Source organism: Bubalus bubalis, chromosome 8, assembly GCF_019923935.1.
Source record: "Bubalus bubalis isolate 160015118507 breed Murrah chromosome 8, NDDB_SH_1, whole genome shotgun sequence".
Lineage (NCBI taxonomy): Eukaryota > Metazoa > Chordata > Mammalia > Artiodactyla > Bovidae > Bubalus > Bubalus bubalis.
Window position 1 is genome coordinate 37,740,850 of NC_059164.1, and position 21,616 is coordinate 37,762,465.

General features: G+C 38.7%; 1 protein-coding gene across 14 annotated transcripts in view; it reads left to right on the forward strand.

Annotated features, from left to right (window-relative positions):
* Nucleotides 1-21,616, forward strand: part of CACNA2D1 (calcium voltage-gated channel auxiliary subunit alpha2delta 1) — a 524,082-nt gene that overhangs the window by 23,094 nt on the left and 479,372 nt on the right. The window contains exon 1 of one of the 14 annotated variants that reach the window (XM_045166390.1): nt 11,205-13,019. The exons of the other annotated variants lie outside the window; for them this stretch is intronic. The gene's annotated coding sequence lies outside the window, so the exon portion shown is untranslated. Of the gene's footprint in view, nt 1-11,204; nt 13,020-21,616 lie in introns of those variants that run through there. 14 annotated transcript variants of the gene reach the window in all.

The following is a 21,616-nucleotide window of genomic DNA, read 5'->3' on the forward strand; positions in this document are numbered from 1 at the left end:
ACTCTGGGAGTTGGTGATGGACAGGGAGGCCTGGCGTGCTGCAGTCCATGGGTTCTCAAAGCATCGGACATGACTGAGTGAGTGAACTGAATTGATCAGTGGCACATAATAAAGTGCGGATAAGAAGCTGGACATAGCTAGTATAGAACTGCTCTGAATATATGTGGTATTTTATAATAATGAAGCAAAAATGCTATTTAACATAATTATGGTTAGTGGAATACCAGTGTGGTAGATTAAGAGGGCAAGACCATTGGAATAAAAAGATAAAGATATTTTGAAGGACTTGTACTTGAAGAAGTATAAAGGATAACTGAATCATAAAGAAATAAGTGATAAAGCCAGTGTTAGAGGAAGCTGTGGCCTGATGACTTTCTTCCTACTCTGATTTTTCTGAATACTTTACATTCTGAATTGAAGATTGAAAATCTGCTCCACGTAAAACATAATAGAAATTTATCAAAGGCATGTATTCTCCAAAATTGTTGTTGTTTAAAATATGGAAACAAGAACCTCAAGCTGCTTAAAGCAATTATTCTGTAAAGTATATCACAGAGAAGATATTCTAGTATTTTTCAAGATATAGCAATAGATTTCCTCTTAATATTCATTTAGGTACATTTTTGAAAGCGTTTCTCATTCTTTTATCTTTCAACAAGCATGGTTCTGTTTCTGGCCCTAATGATGTGATGGGTTAAAAGTGGTGTTTTATAAAAAAAAAAAAATCAAACCAAACCATGAGTTGGTTATGAGTTGAAAACTGGAAATTAAGAGGTTTTTGAAGTTGTCATTTGATATTACATGCAGCTCAGTTTTGATTCATTTATATTTCTTACCAATCTTCATTTCTCCTAAAAATATTTTGTTTTAATTTTATAGTATTTTTCTTAGCATTTCATAATAATTTTATAGTATTTGGGAAAATTCAGAATTATAATTTTGACAAGTTAGAAAAATCAAACCAAAGAAGCTTCACTGAAAGTAACTATTGAAGTCTATTAAAATGTACCTAGGAAAAATAGTATTACCACATGGAATTTATTTTAAAAAACCACGAATTTTCCCATACATTGTAAGGCTGGGTTTCTCAGGCTTGGTGCTATTGATATTTTGGACTAGATAGTTCTTTGTGACAGTGGTTTGGCGTGTGCTTTATACTTAGCAGCATCCTCGGTCTACCTGTTAGAGGCTAGTGGCAGTTCTCCAAGTCATAGTAATAAAGAAACATCTCCAGACATTGTCAGATGTCTTCTTGGGTGCACAGTCACTCCTGGTTGAGAACCACTGATTTAGATGGAATCTGCACAATAAATTGGCCCCTGATATGTATTCCTCTTGCCAATGATGTCTATTTTTGGCTCACTCCCACAATGCTTAGGTGGTGTTTGCATTTTGTTAACATTTTGTCACACCAGTGAGTTTTATTCATTGATCCTTGATAATAAGTATGCCATTAAAAGGGTAAATTAGCTAGTTCAAAATATTTTCAAAATTAAGCTCTTAAATTTAGTGCTTGGTGAAGCAGGAAGTGTAATTATTTAACATATAGTCACATGTGCAAGGGTAAAATTCTCCTGTTCCTGGAGATCTCTGAATTTCCTGAAGGAAAATTTTGTAGTGAAACTTGTCTTTAACAGAAGCATATTGGTGTCTGCTCTTTCCTGCTGAGTCTGGAGCGGAAATGAGACAATCTCTCCTGTCCTTGTGCACATTGAATAAAATGCTTTGTAGATACCAGAAGTGTTGGACAGTTGCCAAAGTGGCCTGTGGGCAAAGTGTAATTAGCATGGACATACACTTTCCTTATGGGTATTTGTTTCACCTGGGAAAGCGGCATAGTAAGCTAATGAAGATTCTTCTTGGTTGAAAGTACTCCATGTTTTTCAGGGGAGAACAATTGACAGAGTCCCTGAAACAGTACAAGTACTCCTGGGACAAAGTCATGGCACTGCTCAGTTCTATTTGTAGGTACATGTATAGTGTCTGTCTTATATGGAGCTTTGAAATTTTATAGTGCTGGTCTGAACTGATCACACACACAAATATCTTGATGACTATGAAATGAATACCAGGTGTTTCTGCTCATCTACTCTTTTCTGTAAATGGAGAATAGCTACATGCTGTTTGTTCTCTTTTAGGACAGTGCACTTGCAAGAATGGCAACACAAAGTGGTGTAGTATAGAAACAGTAATCCCAGTGATCACTGTCTACATTGGTTAGGAGGGAATGCTATTAAACAAGTGAAAATGGAAACCCAGGATCTCTGGTCCAAGATATTCTTTTTTTTTTTCCTGTTGTTCAGTCAAAAGAAATTTCTTTGCTTCTTTTATTTCTGTTGTTAAAAAAAATACAAATAGTTTACCTTTTTAGTTGATTGGCTTAAATGGGGTTAAGACCCCAAAAGAGTCTGAAATGCAGTACTTGGATACCATCTCAAAAATGACAGAATAATCTGTTTGTTTCCAAGGCAAACCATTCAGTATCACAGTGATACAAGTCTAGGCCCTGACCAGTAATGCTGAAGAAGCTGAAATTGAATGGTTTTATGAAGATCTACAAGACCTTCTAGAACTAACACCCAAAAAAGATTATAGGGGACTGGAATGCAAAAGCAGGAAGTCAAGAGATACCTGGAGTAACAGGCAAATCTGGCCTTGAAGTACAGAATGAAGCAGGGCAAAGGTTAACAGAGTTTTGCCAAGAGAACACACCGGTCATAGTAAATACCCACTTCCAACAACATAAGAGAAGACTCTACACATGGTCATCACCAGATGGTCAATTGATTATATTATTTTCAGCCAAAGATGGAGAAATTCTGTACAGTCAGCAAAAACAAGACCAGGAGCTGATTGTGGCTCAGATCATGAACTCCTTATTGCTAAATTCAGACTTAAATTGAAGAAAGTAGGGAAAAATCACTAGACCATTCAGTTCAGTTCAGTCGCTGAGTTGTGTCCAACTCTTTGCAACCCCATGAATCGCAGCACGTCAGGCCTCCTGTCCATCACCAACTCCCGGAGTTTACTCAAACTCATGTCCATCAGATGCCATCCAGCCATCTCATCATTTGTTGTCCCCTTCTCCTCCTGCCTCCAATCCCTCCCAGCATCAGGGTCTTTTCCAATGAGTCCATTCAGGTATGACCTAAATCAAATCCCTTACGATTATATGGTGGAAGTGACAAACAGATTCAAGAAATTGGATCTGATAGACTGAGTGCCTGAAGAACTATGGATGAAGGTTTGTGACATTGTGCATGAGGCAGGGATCAAGACCATCCCCAAGAAAAAGAAATACAGAAAGGCAAAATGGTTGTCGGAGGAGGCCTTACAAATAGCTGTGAAAAGAAGAGAAGTGAAAGGCAAAGGAGAAAAGGAAAGATACACCCATTTGAATGCAGAGTTCCAAAGAATAGCAAGGAGAGATAAGAAAGCCTTCCTCAAGAGATCAAGACAAAGAAATAGAGGAATACAATAAAATGGGAAAGACTAGAGATACCTTCAAGAAAGTTAGAGCTACCAAGGGAAATTTTCATGCAAAGATGGGCACAATAAAGGACAGAAATGGTATGGACCTAACAGAAGCAGAAGATATTAAGAAGAGGTGGCAACAATACACAGAAGATCTATACAAAAAGGATCTTCATGACCCAGGTAATCACGATGGTGTGATCATTCACCTAGAACCAGATATCCTGGGAATGGGAAGTCCAGTGGGCTTTATGAACCATCACTACGAACAAAGCTAATGGAGGTGATGGAATTCCAGTTGAGTTATTTCAAATCCTAAAAGACCATGCTGTGAAAGTGCTGCACTCAACATGCCAGCCAATTTGGAAAACGCAGCAGTGGCCACAGGTCAGTTTTCATTCCAATTCCAAAGAAAGGCAATGCCAAAGAATGCTCAAACTACCGAACAATTGCACTCATCTCACATGCTTGTAAAGTAATGCTCAAAATTCTTCAAGCCAGGCTTCAGCAGTACATGAACCATGAACTTCCAAATGTTCAAGCTGGATTTAGAAAAGGCAGAGGATCCAGAGGTCAAATTGCCAACATCTTGGATCATAGAAAAAGGAAGAGAGTTCCAGAAGAATATCTACTTCTGCTTTATTGACTATACCAAAGCCTTTGACTGTGTGGTTCACAGCAAATTGTGGAAAGTTCAAGAGATGGGAATACCAGAGCACCTGACCTGCCTCCTGAGAAATCTATGCAGGTCAAGAAGCAACAGTTAGAACTGGACATGGAACAACAGACTGTTTCCAAATTGGGAAAGGAGTACGTCAGGGCTGTATATTGTCACCCTGCTTATTTAACTTATATGCAGAGTACATCATGAGAAATACTGGGCTGGAAGAAGCACAAGCTGGAATCAAGATTGCCAGGAGAAATATCAATAACCTCAGATATTCAGATGATCCCACCCTTCTGACAGAAAGTGAAGAACTAAAGAGCCTCTTGATGAAAGTGAAAGAGGAGAGTGAAAAAGTTGGCTTAATATTCAACATTCAGAAAACTACGATCATGGCATCTGGTCCCATCACTTCATGGCAAATAGATGGGGGAACAGTGGAAACAGTGATAGACTTTATTTTTTGGGCTCCAAAATCACTGTAGATTGGTGACTCCAGCCATGAAATGAAAAGACACTTGCTCCTTGGAAGAAAAGTTATAACCAACGTAGGTGGCATGTTAAAAAGTAGAGACATTACTTTGCCAGCAAAGGTTTGTCTAGTCAAAGCTGTGGTTTTTTCCAGTAGTCCTGTATGGATGTGAGAGTTGGACTATAAAGAAAAATGAGCCCCGAAGAATTGATGCTTTTGAACTGTGGTGTTGGAGAAAACTAGTGAGAGACCGTTGGCCAGCAAGGAGATCCAACTAGTCCATCCTAAAGGAATTCAGTCCTGAATATTCATTGGAAGGACTGATGTTGAAGCTGAAATTCCAGTACTTTGGCCACCTGATTGGAAGAGCTGACTCATTCGAAAAGACCCTGATGCTGGGAAAGATTGAAGGTGGGAGGAGAAGGGGACGACAGAAGATGAGATGGTTGGATGGCATCACCAACTCAATGGACTTGAATTTGAGTGAACTTCGGGAGTTGGTGATGGACAGGGAGGCCTGGCATGCTGCAGTCCATGGGGTTGCAAAGAGTTGGACAAGACTGATCGACTGAACTGAACTGAAATAATTCAGAAGTGTTTTCTACTCTGATATATGTAGGAGAATCTAGAAAGATCCCCTTTTATGTGATTAACAATATTTCCTTTTCATATTGTCCACCTCATACTTTTCTCAGGCATATCATTCATTTTATTCACAAAAGAAATATATGTTATACTCTGATACTGTGGAAAATCTAGTGCATTTCCTCACATTTCTCTCTCCTTATAGGTGTTCTCCTTATAGGTATTCCTACGTGAGTAGAATAATCACTGCCTTTCCCATTCTCTACTACAGACTAATAAAGGAAAAGATATCTACCTTCCAGCATTTTAGTTCAGCCCAGTTCTTTTTCTTACTTATCCTCATGTTGGGCTTGACCAGGACCCATTTGGTTCCTGCTTGTTAATACTACACTGTCACTTTCGAAGTGTCCAGGTTCAGACACCAATTATATAGTCATGTTGTGCTCAGACTCTATCACCAGTATGCCTTACCATGCATTCCAGTATATGGTGTCATTAGTAGGAAATTTAGATTGTGATTTATTAATGTATATGTAACATATAGTAAAATATTGAGTATTTATAAACTAATATACATATGTCTGGATTGTAGCTATATCAACTCTAAAAAAACAAAATAGTTGAGACATACTTGTTCTAGCTGCTTCTTATCCTAAATATATGCTTTCCTTAAATACATCGAGAAGTGGGATATTTATTATATGTCACACAATTATTAATCTTTTAAAAAATATTTTTATTTTGTGTTGGGGTATAGCCAATTAACAGTGTTGTGATAGTTTCAGGTGAACAGTGAAGGGACTCAGCCATGTATGCTGCTGCTGCTGCTGCTAAGTCGCTTCAGTTGTATCCGACTCTGTGCGACCCCATAGACGGCAACCCACCAGGCTCCCCCGTCCCTGGGATTCTCCAGGCAAGAACACTGGAGTGGGTTGCCATTTTCTTCTCTAATGCATGAAAGTGAAAAGTGAAAGTGAAGTCGCTCAATCGTGTCCGACTCTAGTGACCCCATGGACTGCAGCCTACCAGGCTCCTCCGTCTGTGGGATTTTCTAGGCAAAAGTACTGGAGTGGGGTGCCATTGCCTTCTCCGCAGCCATGTATACATGTATCCATTCTCCTCTAAACTCCCCTAGTATCCAGGCTGTCATATAACATTGAGCAGAGTTCACTGTGCTATATAGTAGGTTCTTGTTGGTTATCTATTTTTTTCTCTTAAGATACATATTTTATTGAAGTATAGTTTCAGGTATACAACAAGATGGTCAATTATATACATATATTATTTTAAAAATTATTTTCCTTTTAATGTTATTATAAGATATTGACTATAGTTCCCTATGCTAACAGTAAACCTGTTGCTTATTGCATATCTTTTTTTTTTTTTTAAATAAGAATCTAACATTCTATTCATACTGAGTCAAACAAGTAGAATCAAAATGGCAAAGTTTTTAGTGAGGCAAAAATTCACAAGTCTTCTAAAGTATGTCTACTATAATCATTATGATGATCTTTTTCTTTTATCTCATTTGTTTCACTTTCTCTATTTCAGTTTCAGTGCTCCCATTTCATCTATGTTTTCCAATTTCTCCATCTCTTCTTCTTTTTCTTCTTTTGATCTTAAGCTTTTATCAAGCATAGGTTGACTTGTGTTCTCCCAGAATCCCTGTGTTGAAGCTCTAACCACCTTTGCTTCAGAATGTGTCTTTAGTTTATAATGAGGTCTTTGCAGCTGTAATCAGTTTAAATTAGTTCAAGCTGCAGGAAGGTGGGCTGTAGTCTATCACAAGTATCCATATTGAAAGAGAAAATTTGGACCCTGACGCAAACATAGGGACAGTGCCATGTGCTGCCTAAATCAAGGACCCACCAGAAACTAGGCGAGGGGCCTGGAACAGTTCCTCCCTAGTGCCTCCAGGGGGAGCATGGCCCTGCTGACATCTTGATCTTAAACTTCTAATCCTCAGAACTGTAAGGTTTTCTGTTCTGTGCCACCTGTTTTGTGGTGGTTTGCTTTCTGGCAGCCTCAGTACGGTAGTACAGACACCAAGTCTGAGATGCTCTGCTGAGGAGGTCAGGATATCACACTGAGTCATTCAGTATCTGGTGGCTTAGATTGTCATCAGATACCATAATTATTTCAGTGGCTTCATTTTAAATGAGACATAATTAAAAATAATTCCCGTAGAACATTTAACTATGAATGCTTCATGTATTTATATTCCCAATATTTTTTTACTGGGTGTGTATATATGTACTTGTTGTTCAGTCACTCAGTCATGTCTGACTCTGTGACTCCGTGGACTGCAGCATGCCAGGCTTCGCTCTCCTTCACCATCTCCTGGAGCTTGATCAAACTCATGTCCATTGAGTTGGTGATGTCATCCAACCATCTCATCCTCCTTCATCATCTTCTCCTCCTGCCTTCCCTGATCTTTCCCAGCATCAGGGTCTTTTCCAGTGAGTCGACTCTTCCCATCAGGGGACCAAAGTACTACAGCTTCAGCTTCAGCATCATGTACTAGCCATACACATATATGGTTGCCTGCTAACTGGTTTGTCTTTGAGATGTTTTTTCTTTTAAAAATTAAGATTGAACTAATGAAAGATAAAGTGCAATACACTTAAGCTAAGGAAAAATATTCAAAGACTACTGTTGCATATTCCTGCACAGCCTGTGCAGTGGGTAAGAATTGTGCAAAACCTACCTGACTAGACTAGAAACAAGATGTATGTAGCAACAGAACTTGTCTTTGAGATCTCAGAGGTAAAAATTCTAGGGAGTTTCATGCAGCTCCTAGACTTCATGCTGAAGGCATTTTTCTGGCCTTCCCTTACAAAGAGAGACTTTTATCTGATATTATTATGCTTGTACTCCTCTCTGGCACAACACCAATAGGTCTGCTCTAGATTTAGGAAAATATGTGATGGATGAATAGGATGATTCTTGCCAGACAGACTTCCCAAGAAATAAACAGAACCCTTAGGCCTTTAAAGATTAGTTTAATTAAAAAAAAAAAAACAAAAACAACCAGAGGCCAAATTGGAAAGCTTTTATTTCTTCTCATAAAGTAATATAATAGTACCTTCTAGTTTGGGACATTTTATGTTAGAAGAGTATGAATTTGTTATTGTGTACATTTTTAGGATGCTGATGATGTGATTATAAGTATAAATGATAGCCAGTGCCAGGACGTTAAACGCACGGATTCACTGAGGTGTACACTCCCAGCGTGTACAGTCTCACAGAATCGGAGGTGGGGCTCACTGTGAACTATCAGCGCTGGTACTGTGTCCACCTTCTTGAAGAAAACATTGTTATAATAAACCTTTTGGACATATAGACCTCCCTAGAGTGGGTCAGAACCACTTGTCTGCGGAATCAATACTGCATGTGTCTTCTTTCAAGATTTGATGCTCTTTGCACCCTGGTCTCTCTGGATAGATGCTTGATATGTGCTTCTAATACTCATAGCCACTCTTACTTACCGTAGATTAGCACTCTATATTTCATTGTTATTATGCTTAGTTGTTCTTTACACTTGTCATTTTTCCTGAAGCTTGTTTGATGGTTCCAGTAACCAGCTCTATAGTATATGTGTAGGGTCAGTTGTGACCTAGGCTTTCTTGCTGGCCATGGGCCCATGTTTGCAGTGTTTGACACTTCAGTCTCTGTTTCCTCATCAGTAAAATGCTTTCAAATGATCTTTCTTACTGAGCTCACTGTGTGGTTGTGACATTCAAATGTGGTGATATTATGGAGTACTTTGAACAAGCTGTAGAGCACAATATTGATATGTGACATTAGACTATTCATTTTCCTCATTTAAGCCAGTGTGTTGGATTTGTATAATATTAAGCCCATCGTTAAGATTGGCGGTTCTGTTCCTTGCTTTTTCTGTGCTCATCTTACATTTGAAAAGCAGTGTCGGCTTTGCAGGTGATGCTAGTGGTAAAGAACCCACCTGCCACTGCTGCTGCTGCTAAGTCGCTTCAGTCGTGTCCAACTCTGTGCGACTCCATAGACGGCAGCCCACCAGGCTCCCCCGTCCCTGGGATTCTCCAGGCAAGAACACTGAAGTGGGTAGCCATTTCCTTCTCCAATGCATGAAGGTGAAAAGTGAAAGTGAAGTCGCTCAGTCGTGTCCGACCCTCAGTGACCCCATGGACTGCAGCCCACCAGGCTCCTCCGTCCATGGGATTTTCCAGGCAAGAGTTCTGGAGTGGGGTGCCATCGCCTTCTCCACCTGCCAGTGCAGGTAGATGTAAAAGACAAGGGTTCTATCCCTAGGTCGGGAAGATGTCTTGGAGGAGAGAGCACAGCAACCCACTTTAGTATTCTTGCCTGGAGAATCCCATGGACAGAAGAGCCTGGCAGGCTGTATGGTCTATAGCGTCGCATAGAGTCGGACATGACTGAAGTGACTTGGCACGCACGTAGACACCCACCATCTTGTTTAAACACTAGCATTTGTGTTCTATAATTTTAAAATTATGACTGTTACAATTATGTCTTGGCTTATCATTTTAGTATTTCATTGGTATTCTAGTATTTCTGGCATATAGATTGTTACAAATACCATTCATGATAATATAGCCTCATTAGTAAAACATTGTGTAGTGTTTCTATAAATATGCATTGTATCTATAGATGCACATACACATCATGTACCTCATGTATCACATATGTATTGTGTCTATATAATATATAGGTACAGAGGATGAGATGATTGGATGGCATCACCAACTTGATGGACTTGAGTTTGGGCAAGCTCTGGGAGTTGGTGATGACAGGGAAACCTGGTGTGCTGTGATCCATGGGGTCACAGAGTCAGACACGACTGAACAACTGAACTGATGTAAATATGTGTGTATATGTAACATATACTAATTAATTAGATGAGTAAGATTATATATATTTTGTCCATGGGGTCACAAAGAGTAGGACACAGCTGAGCAACTGAACAACGACAAAATAATTAAACATTATCAGTCATGGGCTAGGCAGTATATTAGTTCTTGAAGAAACAAAGGCATTGAGCAAGATCATAGCCTAAATAATTCATAGGACGGTTATAAGAATACTTAATACTTATTTTTACTTATTAATACTTATTTTACTTTTATTATTTTTTTCTAGATTATTTTGGGTTAACAAGTGTTTTGGTTGTAATCAAGAATTAAGGAAAAAAAACTCGTTTTTTTGTAAACTACCCATACAATAGAATAAGCTACATTTATTTTTTTAAGGAATAATGAGACTCTAGCCAAAATCAGTGTCAGACATTGTTCTGGAGCCCTCGGGGACTTGCTGGTCATAAGGATATGACCAGCAACTCATAGAGATGGGAAGCCATCTGAAGAAACAGTCTCAGCCCAGGCCTGAAAGTGCAGACCCATCACTTATTTGGCTGAGAAATCAGAGCATGAATAGAAATAAACTTGCTGTTGACCCATTTTCCTTTGGGCAAATGTTAGATATTATAGAAGGAAAATTAATAAGTCAATACAGTGTTCCTCTTGTACAGACATAAGAATGGTTCTGCAGTCAAAAAAAGGGATTGAGAAATATCCACTTAAGAAATGCTCAGAAAAGTTATCCAAGAAATACTCATGTAGTCTGTGTAAATCTGTTTAATTTGTATAATAGATACGCAAACTAATTCAAATAGTATTATTTCTTTTTTAGATACATTGAATATAGTTAAAATACTTTAGCAAACTAAATACCTTACTTTTAGCAAACTTACGTAGTTATACTTACTTAGAAGTAAGTATAAACTTCTAGTTTATGCTTCTATACTTGCTAGTAGTTTATAAGCATTTTGGAACTTTTTTCCCTCATCATTTTACATCTGAAAGAACTTGGGAAATATTTCAGTTACTTCTGAGTTTAATACAATGTCTTGTTAATCTCAAGGGAGGTATATGATGTTTACTCTAAATGGACCTTCTGAATTTCAAGTATTTTTAACATAGATTTTTGCATAATATTCCTCTTTTATACCAATAATTAATGACTTCTGGTCTAAAGAATAAGGTGAGAAGCAAACTTAGTATATATACTGTTTAAAAAATAAAACTAGTTTTCACCAGATTTACAACTGGTTTCTATTTTCTTTGAGAACCAAACCAGAGAAAATGGCTGAAACAGTTAGGACACAGATAGCTTCAGATACAAATACACAAGTGTAACATGTGAACAGTCTCTGGGAAGACAGCTCAAGAGTCCAGTGGTGATGCCTGTGAGATGAACCCAGAATTTTGATCAAAGTTTACTTTTTAAAATGACTTCTCATGTATTCCCTGACACCTTGGTGGGAGGAAACTCAATTACATTGTTTGAGATTTAGGTAAAGTGATAATGATTAATCATGAATCAGGATTTTTCTGGGATCTGTATTAATGGATTGTGTGTGTGTGTGTGTAGTTTCTGTTTTGGCTTGAGCTTAGAAGTTGAGCGTTTTGAGGCACTATCAATTTCTATGAAATAATTTCCACTTGTCATCAAATATAGGTATCTCTAGTATATGCATGTTGTGAGAAATGTACCAAAATGCAAAATTTTCTCTAGCAAAGTTTACCACCCAGGAAAAAAAAATTCCCCAAGATATTTTTCACTTCTATTATGCTCTGTCTGCCAGAAAAACAGGAAGAGGCAAACCTGTTTAGAAAAAAGGCTTTGAGATTTTGGATTCTTACATGTAAATAGTATGTGCCTACTTAAAAACAGCAGCAGCAGTTAAAACAGTATTGCTTCTTGATGGTTCGATCATCTGCTGCTCATTGAGTAATATCAATAGATTATTGTCACCAGTAACCATCATCTGTAGTATTTATTGAGTGCTAAGGGCCTGACAGTAAGCTAGTGTCCTGCTGATACTGTCTTATTTAATTCTGACCTCAACTTTATAAAACAGGGATAGACATTATTTTCATCTTTAATAAATGAAGAAGAAGCTGAGATCTTGAGCAGTTGAATTCTGTGCTTCAGACCACCAACAGAGGACGGGGGATGCAGCTCTGAGCTGGTTCCAGACTTGCTGTCCTCCTCAACATTTTATTACCTTCTCATGCAGAACTATTCTGGACCAAACATTTAAAATAGCATTTAAAATAAGGATGACCTTATTTGGCTCATGAAATATGTTATTAGGAAGTCTGTAATTTTCCTTTCTTTGGGCCAGTGATTTTTCAGTGGAAGACATTTAAATTGCTATTTCTCTGGATGTGTTAATAACTCTTTTAACTCTTACTTCTTAGACCAAGTGTCCCGGAAAGAATACATAAAATATTAACAGATAAACAGTTTTTCTCCAGAATAATACATGTGAAAGTAATCTTCAAAGTAAGATAGGCAAATGAATATCAAAGACACTTATTTTAGAGTGTAATCCTACGAGAGAGCAGTCTTGAAAGACTAAAAAAAGATTCTCTTTATGATTATGAATATGAAACAGTTGGAATGAATTCAGTCATAGCAACATAACTGAGGATCATTTCTGTAAGTGAGGGATACAGAAAGTTAAAAGACTCATTGCTTGGTGCTGAGGTCACCTGCTTCATAACAGACTAAAATAGAAGAGAACAAGTGTTAGGAATTCATTCTGCCTTCCCAGTGCTTTTGTAGTTTTATTTTTAGAGATCTGCCAACAGTAGTTGGAGCATTGTTTGCCCTTTTGCGCCTGCTCAGTCAGACTCAGCCTCTCTCTTGCAGTCTTTGCCTCCCTCGACAGGTGTAAGGGACTTCCTAAATGTTGCAGACCAGTCACCTGTCGTCAGCCACCCTGAGGTAGCTTCTTCACTCACTGAGCTCATAAGAGAGGTAATTTTTATCTGACTGTTAACATGCATTACTTTTTTCTTAAGGCTGAGGTAATCAGAACAAAAGGGTGTTGGATAGATAGTGGTGCAAGAGTGGTGGAAAAATACTTAATAAAGAGTATGTGTTTCAAATACTTAAATATTTAAAACCCAGGAAACAATACTGAGCAGAAGAGATCTTAGTGACTTTCTCAGAAACTGTCAGCAATTCATGTTGTTCATTGAAATTAAGTGTGTTTCAATGGTTTTAAGCACAGATGCATATTTGAATTACCTGGGAAGTTTTCAAAAAACCATTATTTAGTTCCTATCCTAGAGACTATAATAATTGGCTTGGTATTGGTATTAAAAATTTTTTTTCCCCAGATGATTTTATTTTATTTTTTTTAGCCAGGGTTGAGGGCTACTGACTTAGACAACTCAGCAATTAGTTCTGCTTTTGCCAACATCTGCATCATCCTTGGGTACCATACTTCAATATGTCAGTGTCCTTGTATTAAGGACTATTAGAAGAAATAACATATTTTAAAACTGGAAAGCCGTGTAAAGTGTGTTCAGAATTACATGCAACTATTTATATTTGGCTTGCATGATTAGTAGAAAATAACATTTTTAAATGTACTGCTGCTGCTACTGCTGCTGCTGCTGCTAAGTCGCTTCAGTCATGTCCGACTCTGTGCGACCCCATAGGCAGCAGCCCACCAGGCCCCACCGTCCCTGGGATTCTCCAGGCAAGAACACTGGAGTGGGCTGCCATTTCCTCCTCCAGTGCATGAAAGTGAAGAGTGAAAGTGAAGTCGCTCAGTCGTGTCTGACTCCTAGTGACTCCATGGACTGCAGCCTACCAGGCTCCTCCATCCATGGGATTTTCCAGGCAAGAGTACTGGAGTGGGGTGCCATTGCCTTCTCCCTTAAATGTACTAGCATTAATTAAAAAAGAAATAGCACAATGCTTTCATTGCCTGACCATCTACATATAATGGTCATTCAAATATTTGTTGAATACCTACTATGTAGAAAACACTGATGGAAAGCCTAAAGAATCTGGCTTTGTTTTGTTGTGAATGAATTTGTGATCTGGTGAACTAATGGGTATAACTTAGGAAGTAATTAACATTCCACAGCTATGTGTGCTTTACAGCAGTGTACAGTAGTGCTGCAGTGAATGCAGGAAGAGTAACAACTCTGGGCTTATGCTGTCGTGGAGAGGGAGAGAGTTCATAGAAGGTATGACACTTGCAACGTTGACCAAGTTGCTGGTTTGCAGTCCTCCCCATTACAGCTTTTCTTTTAAAGCCTCAGAGACTGAGAGGGAACTTTTTGTTGGTGGCTTTAAGTTCAGAGATCAGATCACTAATTTAGACCTATCTGTTCTTCCCTTACAGATAATTATTTTCTTACTGAAGAACAACATTATCTTGGGCCCACCCTTAATTAGCTGATTACCAATTGTGTTTACATCTGCTTGGTGCTTGAATATGATGCTTACGTAAGACAAGAGTAGCTTTTGAGCTGGCCTTACAGAATGAACAGAGTTTAGGTGTCAGTAATAGTAGGTTGAATTCTCTGTTTCAGCTATCAGGAGGAACATACTAAACAAAGGTTAAGGGTATATAATCTGATTGGGAAAGAAACATTACTGCAGTAGAAGCGGAGTTCATACAGTTCTTCCTTCCTGTGCCCTATCTGTTAAGTGTATTTTGATTTTTATCTTTTGTTTACAACTTCTGCCAGGTAGTAATTACTTTTGTTTAGTACAATGTGAGGTTCAAAGAGTTTGTAATATCATACATCAGTAAGCCATCAAGTCAAGACTCACACATAACTCAGTAACCATTCTGATATCAAAAGCAGTGCCCTTTCTACTCTGCTGTGTTGCCTTCTATAAAGGATTAATGAGCAGAGACAGAAGGAGAGTACCAGGGAGAGACTGGGTTGTGGAAGGCCTTTGATGGATTTCATCCAGATGGAAGTGGGTAGCCACTGAAAATTTTTGAAGTGGGAATATATTTTAGGTATTTTAGGAGGCGTACCTGGCAAGAATGTATAGGTTATATTCGTTCAATAAAAATGCTTATTCATTCAAAACCTATTCTATTGAATACTGTGTTCTACACACTGTGTGTAGTCTCTGGGAATGGAGTTGTATTAGTGAGTGCTTTTAATCCTGAACTCTCTATATAATATACTATGCTACACACTTTGGAGAGAAAGAGAAATATGACACAGCATCTACCCTTTACATGTCTTACGATTGAACTAGCCTGTTGGATAATTGGGTCCTTGTTGGTGTTTTTGTGTGCCCAGTTGCAACAAGGATGGCTTCTAGGAGAGGAAGGTAAAACTGGGCTCACCAGGCTTTTGTAGTGGTCTGGATGGTTTCAACTCAAGTGCTTAAAGAACTGGAAGTATGGAAAGAAGAGATAGCTGTAAGAGCAGGCAGACTTTAGTTACATGATACATATGGGAAAAGTAGGGACAATCAGAGACAGTGTCAGTAGGATTGGTCTCGGTAACATTTTAAATTTCCCCTCTACTCACATAAAGCTGCCTAAATAGAGGAGCGAGCATTTAAAATGTTTCTCTATTGCCTAATTTGTTTCTTTGAACCTTTATGTTTTATTTCAAACAAACTTCTTAAAAGTTCTGTCACCATGAATTAATACGTAGCATGCTGTGACATCGTGTATTTGTGCTGTGCTCAGTCATGTCCGACTCTTTGTGACCTCATGGACTGTAGCCTGCCAGGCTCCTCAGTCCATGGGATTTCCCAGGCAAGAATACTGAAATGGGTTGCCATTTCCTACTCCAGGGGATCTTCCTGACCCAGGTCTCCTACTTTGCCGGCAGATTCTTTGCCACCAGGGAAGCCCTAGTGTTCCAAATATAATCAGTTTTTAACTTTCAGCATGGAAATAAGTTCATCTTATGTTATATAACTGTCTCTTTATGAAATGTGTGACATGTAAGACTATGAGAGGTACCACTCCTTGCATGTTTCTTTATAGCAAAAGAGAATTCGCAGTTTGACATGTTGTGTTAAGAAAGATTATATTAAGCAAGAGAAAAATTATATATTAAATTATATAATATTCTTCCTGCAAAGATTTAATAATTCACTAAATTTGACCAACATGTTTTTTGAACTGTCTTTCTTGATGGCAGATACTCTTTCAAGAAAAACTATGTGAATACCATTAGGTGTCAATATTATGTCTAGAGTACAGAGTAAAATTACTTCATTGTAGCATTAAACACGACTGAGCGACTTCACTTTCCCTTTTCACTTTCTTGTACTGGAGAAGGAAATGGCAACCCACTCCAGTGTTCTTGCCTGGAGAATCCCAGGGACGGGGAGCCTGTTGGGCTGCTGTCTATGCGATCGCACACGTGTCAGTTGGACACGACTGACGCGACTTAGCAGCAGCAGCAGCAGCAGCATTAAACCCTCTTCCTGGTCTTCCTTAGTACAAGCTCTGACCTAGTCTATGTGTAAGCAGAGGCAAGAAACTCATCAAAACCCTATGGACACCATGCATTATCTATAGCGTAGACATAAACAGCTATCATGTTCATAATAATTATTGCTATTTCTCAACTGTATGTCAATTTGGTGTTCTCAATAGACATTTGAACACGTGCCATTCCTTTTTGTTAAAAGGAACCCTGATTCAAAATTTTAGCAGCAAGCTCTTAGTCTTTTTTTTGGCCAATGTGGAAATTATCAAGAAAAACTTAGTTAATGAGTATATTAAAATAGCAGTACTTTTCCAATATTTGTTGGATACAGGAATATATATTTTATGGAGGTACAGCAATATGAGACATTTTGCTTATGCATGTTTTATTTATCTAGTGATATGAAAAACTCTCACCAAAGTAAAGCTACATTAATAGGGATGTCAAATTCATTTCCCATTGCCTCTTCAAATTTCAAATACATTTTCATAGCTCTAGAAAAGCAATCTCACACACCTACTGTGTGTGCTCTTTGTGTTCACACTACTTAGGGTGCTAGGCAAATCCCTCAGAAAATATTTGAAAAAAGAATTGGAGACAACTGTCAGGCAGCTATTAAATTAAGCTGTGCTAGAGTTTTCTGTCTGTGCCAATCACAGTCTTCAATTCGGCAGAATACTTTTACCATTAACATATCTGCCTTATTGGACTCATAATATTTTTGGAGGGGTTCAGTTCAGTTCAGTCGCTCAGTAGTGTCTGACTCTTTGTAACCCTGAGAAATGCAACACACCAGGCCTCCCTGTCCATCACCAACTCCTGGAGTCCACCCAAACCCATGTCCATTGAGTCAATGATGCCATCCAACCATCTCATCCTCTGTTGTCTCTTTCTCCTCCTGCCCTCAATCTCTCCCAGCCTCAGGGTCTTGTCAAATGAGTCAGCTCTTCTCATCAAGTGGCCAAAGTATTGAAGTTTCAGCTTCAACATCAGTCCTTCCAATGAACATTCAGGCCTGATCTTTAGGATGGACTGGTTGGATCTCCTTGCAGTCCAAGGGACTCTCAAGAGTCTTCTCCAACACCACAGTTCAAAAGCATCAATTCTTCTGCACTCAGCTTTCTTTATAGTCCAACTCTCACATCCATACATGACTACTGGGAAAACCATAGCCTTGACTAGATGGACCTTTGTGGACAAAGTAATGTCTCTGCTTTTAAATATGCTGTCTAGGTTGGTCATAACTTTCCTTCCAAGTAGTAAGTGTCTTTTAATTTCATGGCTGCAATCACCATCTGCAGTGATTTTGAAGCCCCCCAAAATAAAGTCTGACACTGTTTCCACTGTTTCCCCATCTATTTGCCATGAAGTGATGGAATCAGATGTCATGATCTTAGTTTTCTGAATGTTGAGCTTTAAGCCAACTTTTCCACTCTCCTCTTTCACTTGCATCAAGAGGCTCTTTAGTTCTTCACTTTCTGCCATAAGGGTGATATCATCTGCATATCTGAGGTTATTGATATTTCTCCAGGCAATAGTAAATAGAATATGTGATTGTTGACATTAGTTTATATATATATGGGCCTATCATTTGAAATTGCTTAAACATAACTGTTAATTCATTATAATTACTGAAAAAAATTTAAAAGTGATTAGCTGGTGAGGTGGTAAAGAAAGTGGAAAGTCTAAAATTAACAAAGTAGAGATGGGGGAAAAAAGCTTCCAAGATTAAAATAGGTAAGGATTTACAGAAAAGAAAAGCAATGTGTTGAACACTAAAGCTATGATTTCTGAGCCAGGTTTTCTCCAAAATGAGAATTTTTAAAAAAGATTTTATGTTTTAGAATCCTGGAGAAGGAAATGGCAGCCTACTCCAGTGATCTTGCCTGGAGAATCCCATGGACAGAGGAGCTTGGGGGGCTGCAGTCCATGAGGTCATGGAGAGTCAGACACGACTGAGTGACTACACTATATTTTAGAGTAGCTTTATGTTCACAGCAAAATTGAAAAGAGAGTAGTACATTGATTTCCCACATCCCTCCTGGCTCCACATGTGCACAGCTTCATTGTCAGCATCCTTTTCCTTTTACATAAAGCACAAGAATCCAGGCTATTGCTCAAAGATAGGAACACTTGAGGATGTGATGCTCTGTGATGTTAGTTTGGGGGGTGTCTTCCGACCAACACCACTCAAACTCTAGTCCCCACACTTGAAAAATGGTTCCAGTTGTACAGACTTGATAATTTGTGCTGTATAATACATGCTGAGCCATGTTCTTTGGAATCCCCTTCTACTTTCCACCTACAGCATTGCTAATGGCCCACCAGCCACAGTGTGAATTCCTAGAGTTCATCCATTATTTTCCTACTGACCAGCTTCTATATTTTATCCAGGTTTTGTTTTTTGGCTTTTTTTAGGGGGTGGGCAGGAATGTTGTATTGCCTTTACTGATAAATAATTTCCCCAATTTTAGAAATATGATTCTGTTCACCAAATCTGTACATCTGAATTTATATGATGATTTTAAACCTTAATTTTATGTCTTCAGACCATTCTGGTAAATTTTAATATACAATTTTATATTTAAAATTTAGTATATTTAAAAGTAATGTGTATTAATGGTCTATTATTTTCATGTTACTATTACAATAATTAGACATACATCTTCATTTTTAAATTGAGAGCACTTATTGTGTTTTGGCATTGGTCATATTTTATGTTTGGAATCCCCATGAACAGTGACATGAAATGACCAGTCAGATAATCATAAAATGGTAAAGAGAAAGTTAATTTTTTGTTTGCTCATCCTCTACAAAATTTATGATAATACCAATAGAATTTTATTTAACCAGTTTTGAAAGACTATAGCTCCATGAGAGTAACTCTCAAAAACAGCTAAGTCAGGAAAGGAAAGTACCTTGGATGCTTTGGATTTTTCTATTTAAATCTCCACTCACTGCCCCAAGTAAATATAGATTTAGTATCTGAGTGACAGCGACAAATGCTGAAACCTAACCCTAAATTCTCAGTGCTCCAGTGGACCATATTTGGCAAATCACTGCACTCTCTGGACTTTACTGATCTAGCAAATATCTTTTCTGTTGACACCAGAGGAGAAACTACATGAGACATAGGGCACACAGGCTCCTGGTTTTCTTCTCTGAGTGTAAAATTAATAGTACTGACTGAGGGTGAGAAATAATGAAGTAGTTTTAATTAAAAGTTATCTTGTGGTGCAAATGTAGAATTAAAGTTTGGCTTTAATCGAAAATTCTATGATACGTACAAAAGCAAGTATACAGGAAATATAATAAAATTTATTCCCCTATGATTGAACTTGATTTGAAATTCGAGCCTTAAGAATAATGATAGAGAACTTAAGCTAGTTACTTATGACTGCTGCTGCTGCTAAGTCGCTTCAGTCGTGTCCGACTCTGTGCAACCCCATAGACGGCAGCCCACCAGGCTCCCCTGTCCCTGGGATTCTCCAGGCAAGAACACTGGAGTGGGTTGCCATTTCCTTCTCCAATGCATGAAAGTGAAAAGGGAAAGTGAAGTTGCTCAGTTGTGTCTGACTAACCTCAATCAATTTGAACCCATTTGAACCAGGGCTGGCAGTTTAAGATCTGAGGATGGCTTAAGTAGTTTCTCTGGCTTTGGAAAGGAAGGTTTTGTCTAACATTCTTTGAAGTGACACGAGTTTGGCCTCTGTCCCTGATGCAGACACTTAGATATGCATGTTCCTCCACATGTCACTCTGTGTCCTCCTTATTGCAACCCTGAGGTTCCTTCAGGTCACTGGCCTCAGCCACTTTCACATCTCTCTTGGCCAGGGTTTCAAGAACTTAGAACTCTCATCCAAGAATTTGACTCTTTTCTTTCATCTTTGTACTTTGGTGTCCTCCTTTGGCTACTGACTCAGTATAGGGGTTGGGAGTAGAGGGTAGAGAAAGGGGGAAGAAAGTGAATTCAGTTCGCTGCAGTAGGTTTTATGCCTTTAGTGGTTTAGTCACTAAGTCATGTAAGACTCGTGCCACCCCATGGACTGTAGCCTGCCAGGCTCCTCTGTCCATGGGATTCTCCAGGAAAGAATACTGGAGTGGGTTGCCATTTCCTTCTCCAGGGTATCTTCCAGACTCAGAAATCGAACCCGAGTCTCCTGCATTGCAGGGAGATTCTTTACTAAGCTATGAGGGAAATCCCCACCCCCTCTTTTTAAATCCCTTTGCACATATTAAAAACTATTCTGTATTTACAGTATTAATATATTTTCCTCATAGAGTTGGAATATTTCTATTGTCATTACATTTGGCGAGGGAGTATAGTTGAATTTGGGTGATGCTGGAAGCTTAATCGATCCTTAAAAAGCCTGTAAATCATATATAAATAACTTTTTCTTCAATGTGATGTTTGAAAAATATTCTCCCTTCAGTTCAGTTCAGTTGCTCAGTTGTGTCCAGTTCTTTGCGACCCCATGGACTGCAGCATGCCAGGCTTCCCTGTCTATCACCAACTCCCAGAGCTTACTCAAACTCATGCCCATTGAGTCGATGATGCCATCCAACATCTCATCTTCTGTTGTCCCCTTCTCCTCCCACCTTCAATCTTTCCCAGCATCAGCATCTTTTCAAATGAATTAGTTCTTTGCATCAGGTGGCCATAGTATTGGAGCTTCAGCTTCAGCATCAGTCCTTCCAAGAATATTCAGGACTGATTTCCTTTAGGATGAGCTGGTTGGATCTCCTTGCAGTCCAAGGGACTCTCAAGAGTCTTCTCCAACACCACAGTTCAAAAGCATCAATTCTTCAGTGCTGAGCTTTCTTTATAGTCCAGTTCTCACATCCATAGGAATGTGAGATTCTCCCTTAAGGAAATGGAATAATAACAACCACTGTCAGCTTTGGAAGGCAATTGAGCAGGACACTGGAAATACTTCCTCGTTATTCATTCCAGTTTTCCTCCACTGTGTGGCATCTACATAGTTTAGGTCAGCCCTCATTTCATGCTAGTCAGTGTGATCCCATCCCTTGTGACAGTGGTGGGAATGACAGAGCTGGTGGGAATGATGTTTAAGACTATTTTCAGTAAGTAGGGAAGAAAATATTTCTCTTCTAAGCTGATTTTGTGGTCAGCATAGT